We start from the raw sequence: 14,099 nt of genomic DNA, 5'->3' as shown, positions 1-14,099 counted from the left end.
ATATTCAAGGATTCAACTTGACCGGCAACTCTGAAACAAGCAAGTCTAGAAGGATGTTTTAAAAATAGATTTTGGTCTAGTATGGAATCCTGTTCCTGTTCAACCAATGTAATCAAAACTTGTAATGAAAAAAAAAAAAGATTAAATGAAAATCAATGTGTCGCTTTTGTTTTCTCTGGTCTCGTAATAAAAGGTCAAATAAATGTAATTGAAGTATCCATGGAAACAGCAAAAGCATGTTGTCACAAATAAATCACTTCCCTCATGCTCTGACATTTTGCCTTTTAAATTGATTTTTTTATGGAATTTCATTAAAACATCTTCCTGTTTTTCAGAAACACAACCGCGTACTAGCTTTTGCCCTTCACTCCTTTACCCACATACTTTGCTTCCTCCATTATCTATTTTAAAACTTTATATAAAACACATTTAATGTATAATACTCTTTCAAATATGTATTTTTAATAACCCTCTTCTCCTCATCTTCAAAGATGAATACACACACACCTCTTTCTCCCCGTCTTTCAAAATGGAGCCAGAAGAAGCTTTGTAGCATTAGAACAAAGAATCGAAAAGTGAGATAGAAAGTGAATCTCCTAGGCTGGATATTTAATGGTGCTGTGTGGGCTCATTGAAAGCTGTGAACACTGCAGGAGTGTAGAGAGGGTCCAGATGGAATTGCCCAAACGAACCCAAACTCAAAGGCGCTTCAGTCACCTCCCAATGAAACACAGCACCAGTCAGACATAATCAGCTCCTGTCACATCACAATTGGAAATCAGCAAACACACAGAAGCTGAACAGTAAATATGTTACAACCAGGCCTTTCATTTTAAAGCGCCTTCTTTTTATAGACATTAATTAGTTATCCGAGGTGATTAGTTTGTGTTTTTTTTCCTGAGGGAGAAAACGGTTGGGCTCTTTCAGCCACCAGCCTTCACCTTTAAAGGTATCTGACGCCACAGGGGAAGTTTGGCATGTTTTTCTTATTTCCTTTTTTCCATTTTTTGCTGAAATGTTCCTTTGACTAACTCGGTCCTCGACAGAGGGCCTTACTGAGAGTCAGCACTACACTACTGACGCTCAACAGCCGAGTGTGTGCGTATGGGAAGGGGTGTTTTCGTTGGTCTTCTCCCCAGTTCACCTTCACAGTGCTCCTTTTCTACTGACGGTGAAGAATTCCACCACACACACTCATATACACACACTCACAAAAACCTCTTTCTCTTCTATTGCTCGGTGTACCTTGACACATTAACACACACTCACTCAGATGGGCAGCAGCGACGCTCGCACCGAATCTGCTCATAAAGGAGTCTGGCTGTTTTGACGTCAGCTCTGACAAAGATGTCATTATTACAGTAGTTGCATCTTCGAGGCCTTTGAATGGAAGATGTGACTTTCATCTCAGGCGCTTGCAATGTCGGTGCTGACACCAGAAATCAGGGTGCTTTATTCGGTGTGAGACCAAACTCTATTTTCACTTATGAATTTGTTTTATTACTGCTGTTCACTCATTCAGCAGTCCTTCTAGCAGATATGCAATAGTAGAAATCAATATAAAAACTTTCTTATATGAACTATGAGAGTTTGTGACCCATCAGGCATGAAGATTTATTATCTAATTCTACATCGCATATGGGCGTGAAAATGCACTTATCTCTTTCAGTGATCTTTATGGTGTGACTCAAAAGTATTGATCTGAAGTACAACACAAAATGAGAACTGTAACTATAAAAAATAGTTTCATTTAACCTTGCTGGATATTGTCTGGCGGCTTAGTCAACAACATGGTGAACACTAAGATGAAAAAAAGAAAGCAAAAAAAGCTAAACTTATTTGGAGACAGCTGAAAAACTTCTTTAGAGTTCAGAGCTAAGAGTGTAAAAAGCACTGTATGCTGTAAAATATGTGACCTTAAGGCTGATGATTCACAAGGCAACTTTTTGAGCAATGTTGCCATCAACAGGGCCCACAATGGATCTAAAATGTCCAGACAGAACTGTTCCCTTATGTCATAATTCAAGGAAATGTTGACCTTTGCTTTTTTTCATATATTTATTCATTCAAACATAGTTCAGACACAACATGGTTCAACATTAATGACGTCAATGTGACATTGCCAATCATCATTGCATATGTTTGCATCCATCATGCAGAAGTACAGTTGAGATATAAAGAGCTCATCTGCTCATCATAAGTATCATACCATAATATCATAACAGCTTTCAGGGATTTATGACTGAGAGCACATGTATAATGCAGTATTTTTCACCTGTATTGTTCTTTTTGGAGTCTAGATTGATATTCACGTTCATTGTGCATTCTTCGGTGTTAAGAGGCAATCAATGACTTCCATATGCGAATACATGAGACAATAAATGCAAATCATATGAATTTCACTCTTAAGATTTAAAGTTTAAGTTTGTATGAAGATTTATGAGCAATATAAGACTGTTATATAACTGCTTGACCTCTTAGCCAAATTAAAAGAATGCAAACCTGCAGGACTGCAACACTGCAGTAAAGTAGATTGCATATTTTTATATTTAGAATAGTTTTTTAAAAAGCTACAGAGTGTGTCATAGTACAAGCATTGCAGTTTTCTTAGAAATTGTCTGTGCTAAATGTGACTGCTGCTTTAGTCCTTTTCAGTTAAAGAAGGGGGAAAAAAAGTTTTAGAACAATATGAAGGTGAGTAACACATGGCGGATTTAAATTTTTATGTGAACTTTTCCTTTAAAAAAGACTTTTCTTAATGTAACCCTTATACTCAGGATTGAAATATTGTTAATAAATTAGTAGATACAAACAGTATAACAATGTCTAACCAGTTCATTTCGGTCAGGGATCCTCAGAAGTGCACTCGCTTGCATCATTGTTATCAACGTAATTATTTAATGACGCACAGACATCAAAAAGCCTTTTTAGATATTCACATAACACTCATACAAACAAACAACTACAACTGCTCGAGGGGAGTGATTTTCTGAATATTTGAACATTGTTAAATTTATTACAAGCACTTCACCAGACACATGAATGAAAATCACACACATACACACACTTGGGCACACTTGAGAGAGGGATAATGGAGCTCATGCAGTGAAGTGCTGTTGATAATGAGGCAGATGTCTGTCTGCAGGGCTGACACAGCAGGGACACACACACACACACACACACTTGCTTTTTTGGCCACCCTACCACCCGTTCCCTCTTCACCTCCCTCCTCCTGAAGTTTTAATTACCCCTCTCCAGACACACAGAGGTGTGATGCTTCTGTGTGTTTGAATGCGTGTATGTGTGTGCTGAAGGTCAGGCCGTGTAGCCTCAGAGTAACACAGGCGAGTCAGGGTCTCCCCTTTCTCACAGCCGCTCAGTCCAATCAGAGCCCCCTCCTCACAATCCATTCCATTTCCTTGGGCCAATCACAGCTCACCATTCCAGTCTCCAAAAAGCCAATCATGCTGATTAATTTATTCAGAGACCCCTCCCCCTGTCCTCTCCTGCTGGAATGAGTCTTTTTTCTACAGCATCGTGCCCCTCCAGACCCCGTTTCTTTATTGCGTTTGTGTAGAGCAGTACAAGAATGCGACGTATTCTTTTTCCACTCTCTTTTTGTATGTAACCCCTCTCTCGTCTCTGCCTCTTTTTTCCCCCTTCCTCTCCAAAGTAATTAGACAGAGGCGTGTAAAGAGGAGAAATTCATTTCTTTGAGGGAAATGGGGAAAGAAAGGGAGAGTGATAAAGAAAGACAGACACAGAGAATGAGAGAGGAAAGGGGCAAAGCATAAACTCACACAGTTGAGTGTTATTGTGCGAGTCTGAGCGCAGAGGAAATAAAAAACCAGGATTACTGATAAATAAACCCTCCTTGCGCACACACACACACATTCACACACACACACACCCCTCCTTGCCAATTGCCAGAGGGTTGAGAGGCTGACATCATCGCTTCCTGTAGTAAACAGGTGTGAGGAGGGATATGAAAAATAAAATAAAAGAAAGAGAAGAGGCCTTTGCTCGGAAAACTCCTTTTCTTTATCGTGGTGCTTAGCTGAGGTTTGAGGATCAGTCTGATCTTTGCTTTCTCAGCTGCTCTCACACACTCTGCTTTAATTCAAAGTGCTTCTCTTCAAATAATCTGCAATTTGAGAAAAACATTGACCTGAAGCAGGATGAGTTGCACAGTTACACACAACATGTTTTTGGTTATTCTTTACCTTTGAGTTAGTTTATGAAGAACAAAGAGAACATGAAAAAAATGGCTGCGCTCCAGCAACCTAGTGAGCTGCCTACAGATTCAGCATTTTAAGGCATCATGGCGATCCCCCAAAGTGTTGTACATGATTCCATTTAATTGTTGTCTTCTTATTTATATATTTATTCATTTACTTATTTATTTATTTATTTATTTTTAGATATTGCAACATATATTCAAAGTGACGGTGGGAAAAGGTGTACCTCGGGAATAAGTGTTAAATACTTTTATTCTCAGAAAACCAGACAGGAAAAAAAAAAAAAGTGAGATGTCAGAAATAGTGTCATCCAGTTTTTAACAAAAATATTCTTGTACATTTATTTTCCCTGTGACAGAAAATAAATCTGTCCACTACAGTGGACGTCATGCACCAAAGGGTATAATTCTGCCTATGTGCCTATATATAGGTTGTGCCTTATTTTGTTACGTTTAATTAAAATATGATATAATTTAGAATTGAATCATTTTATTGAACAGAAATATAAAATAATCTTCTGATTTTATCATTTATTTCAGTGCTTACAGTATTTATTTATTAGTCATAGAAAACTGTACATGTATACTGTATGAGTGCAGATATAAGTGTGCATGGTTGTGTTTGCATGTGTGGTGGGAGGGTGTGTGTGCTTGTGTGTGTTTGAATTTGTACTCGCATGTGTATGAATAGCCCACCACCTCAACACACTGCCCCACACACCCCTGGCGCATAGACACACACTCTTATGTTTTGTTTGTTACACTTCACTTTTCTTAGCAGTCATTGTTGTTATTGAATGTTCTTCATACCATTTTCACGTAGTAAATATCTGACCACACATTAAGTTCTCAAGATATGTAACTCCCTCAAAATATAATATATTGACAAATATTTTTTTGGCATGCTTTTTCACTTGTTTAAATGTAAAACAAATATTCAAAACAAAATAAGTACTAATATACAGCCATTATCTTGGCATATAATAGGCATGCTAATAATCAATTAGTTAATAGTGAGAACTGGACCGTGTACTTGGAAGTGTTACCAGATGTGACAATAATAATTATACTACATTAGGCGACACTTTATTTTAAATACCAGTTCTCACTATTAAGTGGCATGCATATTACTAGCATATTGGATGTTTATTAAAAAGCACATATTAATCCTTTATACTGCATGACCACATTTTGGATCCCTTAACCGTACCAAACTCCTACACTTAACAACTACTTTATTAACTATCAGTAAGCTGAAAATTAGGTGTTTAGTAAGGCAAAGGTCTGTGACCTTGTATTATTTTAAATATTTAATTTAAAATGTATTTAAAGTGTAAAGTGAATTTAAAATGTACATATGATAAAATAATGAATTATATAAGATGATGTAAGATAGTGATATTATAACAGCTATTATTATTATTATTATTATTATCCAGTTAGAATCAATTTCTTATGGTTACATAATGTTTAATTAACATAATTTAACAAATGTGCACCTGTCACCATCATATTTATCACCTTTTAAAATAACAGGTGTTCAGAAATACTCCAATAATGTTTTTTTTTTATTTTTTATCTTTTTGTTGTTGTTGTTTTGAAATGTTTGACAGCAGAAAATGGTCTCATACTGTAAGCCCTTGATACTCTTAGTTTGTCTAATAAAAACTGTATTTCACCATACAGTATATTAAAATGTATTTATTTAGCTTGAGTTGGTCCAGGCATCTTAATTATGCAGAGCAAAAGTGTTTGTTTCTGACCTGTTCTGGTGTTTTCAAACTGCTGGGTGTTTCTAAATCATGCAATCAAAATGATCCCCCTTACCTAACCCCACCCCTAAACCTAACATCACTATGACGTAAGCCAATCAGGTATCATGGTCTAAAAACACCCTGATCTGGTAACTCCCATTACTTTCCTGCAGAGACCTACTGTATAAGCATTAGCTTAACAACATGTAAACTCTACTCTGATGGGAAGTCACATCTCCTACATGAAGAGCTATTTGTGAGGCATGCAAAGTTGCTGTCTATGTAGGACACTACCAGTTGGTCACAACATCTCTTTCAGTTAGGATATTGCCTTATACAGTAGCTATAGATAGTAGACACTGAGGCAGCTCACTAGGTTTTGGAACAGTGCTATAATCTCTCTCTCTCTGCCTCTTGTGTTCTCATTACATCTGTGTGTGTTTGACGTGTCGGGCTAATGTTAAATATTAATGCTTGTCTGAATAAAACAGATCTTCCTTATTGTTCAGTTCCTTTTGTCCTCTGTGCATCTCTCATCTACTTTACTTTCCTCTCAAAATAAAGGAAGCTCCCTTCTCCCCCTCAGAAATGTACTGACTGCCAGCCATCCTATTCCTTATGACTGTCTCACTTTTCTTCTCTCTTGCTTTCCCTCCATCAATCTCTCTTTCAGCCTTTGTCACACCATTCGTTCCCATCCTCTCCACCGTCTCTGTCCTATCATCAGAGGTCCTCTGGGTTAAACACCCTCACATGTTTTAACCAGTCGCAATGCAGCAAGTCATAATTGGCATGTTATCATACAGCATTTTTGTTTTCAGTGTAGACACAGTGATATTTGATGATTAATGTATAGTTATGTGGAGCAAAATTACAGACTAATCAGAATTCACAGTGGGTGGAGCTACACTATCATAATACAACCGTTCATAAATTATTTGCACAATGGAAGATATACTTGAAGCTTTTCTTACTTATCACATTGTTAAGAGACTGCACTCTAAAAACTGCTGGGTTGAAAACAACCCAATTTGGGTTATTTTGACAACCCAGCGCTGGGTCAAAAAGGGACGAACCCAGCGCTGGGTTGTTTTAACCCAACCAGTTGGGTTATCATATTTAACCCAGCCTGCTGGGTTGCCTTTTTTATGGCTTAAAATGACTATATTGCAGGGTTTAAAAAACCAGAGCGGGTGTTTTTTTATCACTGTATTTCAGAAGGAAAACTACTGTATTTAGAAAATGTTCGATATCATTTCGCATGTGCTTGATAAGGCAGCGTTTGTGAGCTCAGCACCGCTCTGCAGCCGTTACCGGAGAAACCTACCTCTCCCGCTCTTAGCGCCTCCTGCTGGCAGAAAATAAACTCGCAGTGCAGCCATGTGGGGAAACAATGCATTTCTACGTTAAAATTAACCCAAATTGAGCTAGGCATTAAACCTACAAATGTTGTTCATTTTAAATATCACTTTTACACACAAATAATAATTACCAAAAGGAAAATATTTATTAAAAACAAGAGAAAAGTCAAAAAGTAACATGTTAGAAGAAATGCAGAAAAGGATGGCATTAACAGCTACAGAGTTCATAAACAAAGCATTGAACATTTGATGAATATAACTTAAGATCAAATTGGACTTTGTTCAATTGTATATATTGTATAAAAATATACGAAAACACATACAATAAATTTACAATTAGTTAGTTTTTTTTCCAACTATTCTGGCATGACAGTACACAAATAAATCACAACATTAACTTTGATATTATAACCTTTAACAGACGCATGTGTGTGTGTGTGTGTGTGTGAAAGAATGTGAGCAGGTGTATGAATGACAGAGTGTAAACTTTTCTACTAAACAACACAGAAAAAGCATTTAACTTTTTTTTTTTTAACAAATTATAGACTTACAGTTTGTTTCATAGTCCATGAATACAGATCATGCATCACGGTCAATTTTCATGATCTCTTTAGCATAACTGATATAATCATGAAGAAACCCCATCTGCACAGCATCTGACGACATCTACATCATCCAGGGTAGCGTCCTCCTTTAAAACCACCGCTGTTTAGGGGAAAGAAGATTCTCCTCTCTGACCAGCATTCATCCCAGTCACCGCCTGCTCTTCATCAGTGGCCTAAGAGAAACACATTTGAAAAAATTTAACATTTAATTAAACTATCCATTTTCAGGTAGAGGTGTATTCACATCCATAAGGATAGGTAAATAATCGGTTTTAAAGTTTCAACACTTTGTGCGGTTGTTTAATGTCTCAGTCCACCACAGCTCTCGTGAAGGCTATAATGGCAGCACTAGTGTGAGGACGTGCGATATTGTTTGAATAAATATTGCTTTCAGAAAGCTTCTTTACGGAAACATTAAAACAGACATGACATTCACATACCTCACAATATTCATGTACATGGAGGGCTGCTCTTCAAACCGTTAGTACACCAAATAATTAAAATGTTCATAATTTACTCTCCCCATGTTTTTCCAGACTCATACAAACTCTGTTCATTTTTTGGAAAACATATGAATATATTTAATATTCTCTTTTTGTGTCCTCCATTGCTGGTCTGGGAGACCAGTATTTTATTTTGAACATACATGTTTGCTATCACATAATTTAAGATGTATTCATATATAAATATCAGAATTTACTTCTACAATATCTCTATATTTATGAAGCTTGAAAATACTGATTATCTAAACTATAAATGGATTAACAAATATTATGAGAAAACTAAAAATATATTAATTTATGTTGTAAAGACAGACAAAAGTCTTATAGGTTTGGAATGACTTGAGGGCAAGTAAATTATTTTTTGTGTGAACTTTACCTCTAAGAGCGCAGACCAAGAATAATGACTCTCCAAATCAGACACCTCCAAAGTTGGTTTGAGTTCTGCAATGAAAAACACAGACATCAATGGTCTTAATGAAATGAGCACATAATCACACTGTTGTTGCATCAAAATGTGAAGTAAACTGGCAGGAGACAACAGAAAAATTTATTTTCTAAAAATAACTTACATAAAATCTCAAGGGAATGATGATCTCCCATGTCTCTTGCTTTTAACATCTACAAAAACAAAAAACAAACATTATTTTACTCTTAGTAAAACACAACAACAACTGATAACATGAAATTATGAAGTTTACTTGCCTTAAACGATCTTTCCCTCTCTTCAGAAGAAGCTGAGAAAACCACCTCCTCACACAAGCAGACTTGTGTGTCCTTAACTCCAGTTAGTTTGAGTTCTGCAAAGAGGGACATCAATGGTTTCAATAAAATATTAACATATACATACATATATATATAAAATCACACTGTTTTTGCATCAAAATGTGAAGTTAACAGGCAGGACACAACAGAAACATAAATTTTCTAAAAAAAAAAAAAAGTAATAATAATTTAACTTACATCAGTCTCAAAAGAATGAAGTTATCTTGTCTCTGGATTTCAACATCTAAAAAAAACACACACATTATTTTAGTCTTAATAAAAATAAAGATAACTTGTTGTTATTCTGAAGTTTACTCTCCTTAAACCGTCTGTCCCTGTCTTCAGAAGAACACCTCCTCCTCCTCATCCTCACACAGGTCTGTGATTCCTCACACAAACAGCTTCTGTGTCTTTAACTCTCAGCGCGAGGACAATGAAGACAGGAGCTGGACAAGTCTGAAACATTACATGTAAAACATACTTTTAACAGTTACCACTTCAACAGCCTCAAAATAATTATGCTAGTCGTTACTACACAATGCCGTTTCCTTTAGGAGACAAACATACATTCAGTTTAACCGCGAAAAAAAAAGACAAATTCACATGAGCGTAACCGTGACCATAACCGTCTGTTAACGCCTCAAAGAGAACAGATAATGTAAAATCTTATGTAAATATGACAAAATACATTCACAGACGTTGTATTAAAAGTACATCCTCCGTTCAGTAACGTTACATGAGGCAGTTAAGACCTCCGTGTCCGAGGCGAAAACCGCGTCCGTTTTTTTTATATAACGTTAGATATAACGTTAAGCTCCTTTGTTTCCGCCTTTCATACAACCGGGTAAACAATAAAAGATAACTTTACATTTTGAATATTTAACGTTACTTACCATAGTCTTTCACTCGCTTCTCGCTTCTATCACGCTGAGAAAATGGCGGCTGCTCGCACTGGAGAGACGTACGATTTTGACGTGACGTGCATGCTCTCCTTCACGTCCGCGTCCTCAACCCACCCCCGCTGGGTTAAAAAAGATAGTTATTTTCAACCCAAACTTGGGTTAAAACATCCCAAAGTCCTATCCAACGGCCTCAACCCAGCAGTTGGGTTGAAAAAACAACCCAGCGTTTTTTAGAGTGTGTGTAAAAAAGCATTTACCGGTACTATGTTTACAGAAAAGTATTAAGGAATACTAGGGAGAAGATAGAATAATGAAATCAGCCATCCAGACCCAAACCCAGGTTGTCTGAACTTCAATGCTGCTGCACAACATGTCAAGGCACATCAGAGATAGAGGCAATTGTGAGCCCCTGGATTTTTCCCAATGGACCTGTCAACTTGCCGGCTGTCGAAATCAAATTTAGACATAAAGTAAATTCCCAAAAGGTTTTTACAAGAGGAAAAAATACCGGTCCATATAAACTATAGTGACGGATGCATTCCTTCGCCGTGGGCTGCCACATCCCACTTCTGTTGTTATCTGTCTTCACATGAGCACATGAAATCTATTCAGTCACATGAGTCTGCTCACCTGCTAGAAGCCAGACATGATGGGGGATGGATGCGCTGTACAATCCTATTGGTAATACTTTGTTGTAAGTTTCCATTTGTTTCCATTAGTTAATGCATCATGAATTAAAAATGAACAATAAGCATTTATTACTATAGGTTATTCTTAATTTACAAATATACTGTTGTTCATTGCTCATTTATGTTTTTTCATAATACACTGTTAACTTACTCAAACTGAAATGATAAAATTGTTATTCATGTTAGCTTTAACTAATAGTTTTTTAATTGAATTTTAATTGTATTTTATTGTAAAGCAGTACATTCATACATGAAATTTTTTTTGTGACATATCAGGACACAACTTTGTATAATGACATGGGTATGACACATGAGAGGGTGACTTATGAGGACATAACCCATGTCCCCATTTTTCAAAAAGCTTATAAACCATACAGAATGAGTTTTTTTTTTTTTTGTTTAGTTTTTTTGAGAAAGTAAAAATTCACAAATTTTCCTGTGAGGGTTAGGGTTAGGTTGGTGTAGGGCAATAGAATATACAGTTTGTACAGTATAAAAACCATCAAGCCTATGGGATGTCCCCACTTTTCACAAAAACAAACATCTGTGTGCGTGTGTGCATGTTTTTGTGACATATCAGGACACAACTCTGTATAATGACATGGGTATGACACAGGTATTACAAGGAGAGGGTGACTTATGAGGACATAACCCATGTCCCAATTTTTCAAAACGCCTATAAATCATACAGAATGAGGTTTTTTTGAGAAAGTAAAAATGCACAAAGTTTCCTGTGAGGGTTAGGGTTAGGGGTAGGGTTGGTGAAGGGCGATATAATATACAGTTTCTACATTATAAAAACCATTACACCTATGGGATGTCCCCACTTTTCACAAAAACAAACATGTGTGTGTGTGTGTGTGTGTGTGTGTGTGTGCGTGTTTGCGTGTGTGTGTGTGTGTGTGTATGTGCGTGTGTGTGCACATCTTTTTTAGTTTGCCATAAAAGCTTGGCAATGCATTTGGCAGTTCACTTTTACCATATTTAAAAAGCAACTAAATTACTGTAATTATTAAATTACACATAAAGATGTACTTAAATCCTACTTGAATTACGCACCACGTTTTAATAATTTTTGCGCTAGTCAAATTGCTGGCTTTTGATCCATTATTTAATGCTCAAAATCAGCATGTTTGTGCTTGAAATGGCTGCAATTGTTGCTTGGAGGAGGCACCGCAGAGAACAGAGAGCGCGTGGTAGAAGGGAGAGGATTCTTTCCACACATTCTGTGTTAGTATATTTTGAATGTCGGAATTATCTGAAAATATCATTTGCCAAGCCATGCTATTTTTAATTTGCTTCATGAAATAAAAGATGACTTCGAACCCTCAACTAGGAGTCAAGCAATACCAAGTCTAACAAAACTTCTAGCAAATCTTAAAGGTGGGGTAAGTGATTTCTGGAAGCCAATGTTGATATTTCAAATCACAAAACAAACACACCCCTACCCCAAAAGGGTCTCAAACCTATTTTGATAGCTCCCCCCACAAATACATACACAACCCAGACAAAGTTTATAGCAGAATCTGCAGTGCCAGCCAGCTGAAGGTATAATGTCAACAATAAGTGAAAGCAATGTTACTATGGTAATACAGATTACGAACGTGTTTTGGAAGTACTGTGTGTTTTAACGTGCGTATACAGGTATGTGTTTTAACAACAGCATATATGAAACAAAGCAAAACCAATGTTATTCACCAATCGAAAAGAACCAAAGCAATCTCAGTGTCCGATTGTAGGCCTTCCCGCTCCTTGAGTTCTCTCCAGCGCTGGAAAGGCGATACGATATTTACACGAGTCCTGCTGTATACCTCTTGCCTTATCGTAAGCCTTCTTTTGTTCTGCAGATGTTTTCCTCTTTTGTTTTTTATCTGCCATCTCTATCTTTCTGTCGTCGCTCGGCTAACGCTGAGTGTGCACTGAGCGCTCTCTCCTCCACATCATGAGTAGACACACCCCTTACTGCTGATTGGCATTTTGTTTTGGTGCTTGGCCTGACTCAGTTTTCTAAAGCATTTTTGAAAAAATACATACCCCACCTTAAATTTTTTCAACATACTGTGTCTTCTATATTTCTTAAATTTTTTTTTGCGACTACGCTAATTTGCACTGCACTTGGTATCTTGCGTTGGTCGATATGAAAATGAGATGTTGCGTCTGTGTTCTTTAATTTGCGTGTTGTCGGTAAATCATCCACAAAAATTTCCCCTTTCATCTGAGCTGCTTTGGAATTGCGTTCTTGTACTATTTTGCCGCACTTAGAAAAACTTTCCTAAGTGTCCGAAAACAGTACATTCTGTTTGCACGTCTTAAGTTTATTATTTATATAATGTGTAGCCTCCTCTTTGTAATAGTTTGCTCACGTGTACTTCTTTTTCACAAGGAAATATTTTATGGCAGTAGTTTAAATTAGTCAAATTTGTGCCTAATTCCCAGTCGAGTTTCTTTGTCCCAGTCCATCCCTGGAGTATGAACACCACCCAACAAACCACGTGTAAGACCACCCCCATGCGTTTGAGCACAAACTGGATTTCACTGAATGTGTTGAAAAAAAAGCTACATTCTCAACATGGTATTTCATTTTGCTTAATAAAACAATTGTTCTCATATACATGCTCACTGGCCCGCACACATCAAACAAATGGCTTCAGGCTTTATTTAGAACTCACCATAAAGTGAACAACAAGCGAGTTTAGATTACTTACAAACCGATATGATACGCAAGCAGCTTAAAACACTTCACCACAACTGTCTGGATTCGCTTTGTACTACAAAACCAATTTGTTCAAACATATAATTAGTGAGGAGGGATATGCTTGTTTTTGCATGTGGCTTTTTCTTCATTCTCATTCTTATATGCATACAGTGTATGTAGAGCATATTTACACACATAAAAGAATGTGCGAGTGTCATTTGCACAACCATACTTTTCATCTGCTCTCGCAAAGCAAAATCTCTCTAGGGTATTCATTAGTGAACACTCTACATCACACACACAAGCTGTCAGTACTATAGATCCGCCGGGCCAAGAGGAGATGCCTAATGTATAGCAGTCCCTAAAACTGCATATTTCTGAACATCAAATAGCTTCTCAGCTTTGTAGTTCAAGTTCAAGACCTGTTAAGTGTTACATCTTTGCATCATCTCTTACAACGGGTTCATTTACGGCAGATTTAATGATAGTGCATATTGAATATCCCTCCCAATGTTTAGTCTGCCTCATTCTCTCCCACCTCTCTGTGAGGATGACGTCAACATAAACACATTTCTCTCTTTATAATGACGC

At 37.0% G+C, this 14,099-nt stretch overlaps 2 long non-coding RNA genes across 2 annotated transcripts; both read right to left on the bottom strand.

The window, feature by feature from the left end:
• Positions 1-7,479: 7,479 nt before the first annotated feature.
• On the bottom strand, positions 7,480-9,080 carry LOC127970519 (uncharacterized). The gene is made up of 3 exons (XR_008156624.1): positions 9,030-9,080; positions 8,837-8,901; positions 7,480-8,130 (listed from the first exon to the last, which is right to left on the bottom strand). It is a non-coding gene; the product is annotated as an uncharacterized LOC127970519 (long non-coding RNA).
• An 82-nt stretch (positions 9,081-9,162) lies between these two features.
• LOC127970520 (uncharacterized) lies at positions 9,163-10,354 on the bottom strand. Its single transcript, XR_008156625.1, has 3 exons — positions 10,116-10,354; positions 9,421-9,678; positions 9,163-9,257 (listed from the first exon to the last, which is right to left on the bottom strand). It is a non-coding gene; the product is annotated as an uncharacterized LOC127970520 (long non-coding RNA).
• Positions 10,355-14,099: the final 3,745 nt, after the last annotated feature.

Source organism: Carassius gibelio, chromosome B13 (genome assembly GCF_023724105.1).
Source record: "Carassius gibelio isolate Cgi1373 ecotype wild population from Czech Republic chromosome B13, carGib1.2-hapl.c, whole genome shotgun sequence".
Taxonomy (NCBI): domain Eukaryota; kingdom Metazoa; phylum Chordata; class Actinopteri; order Cypriniformes; family Cyprinidae; genus Carassius; species Carassius gibelio.
This window is presented reverse-complemented; position numbering and strand designations above follow the sequence as displayed.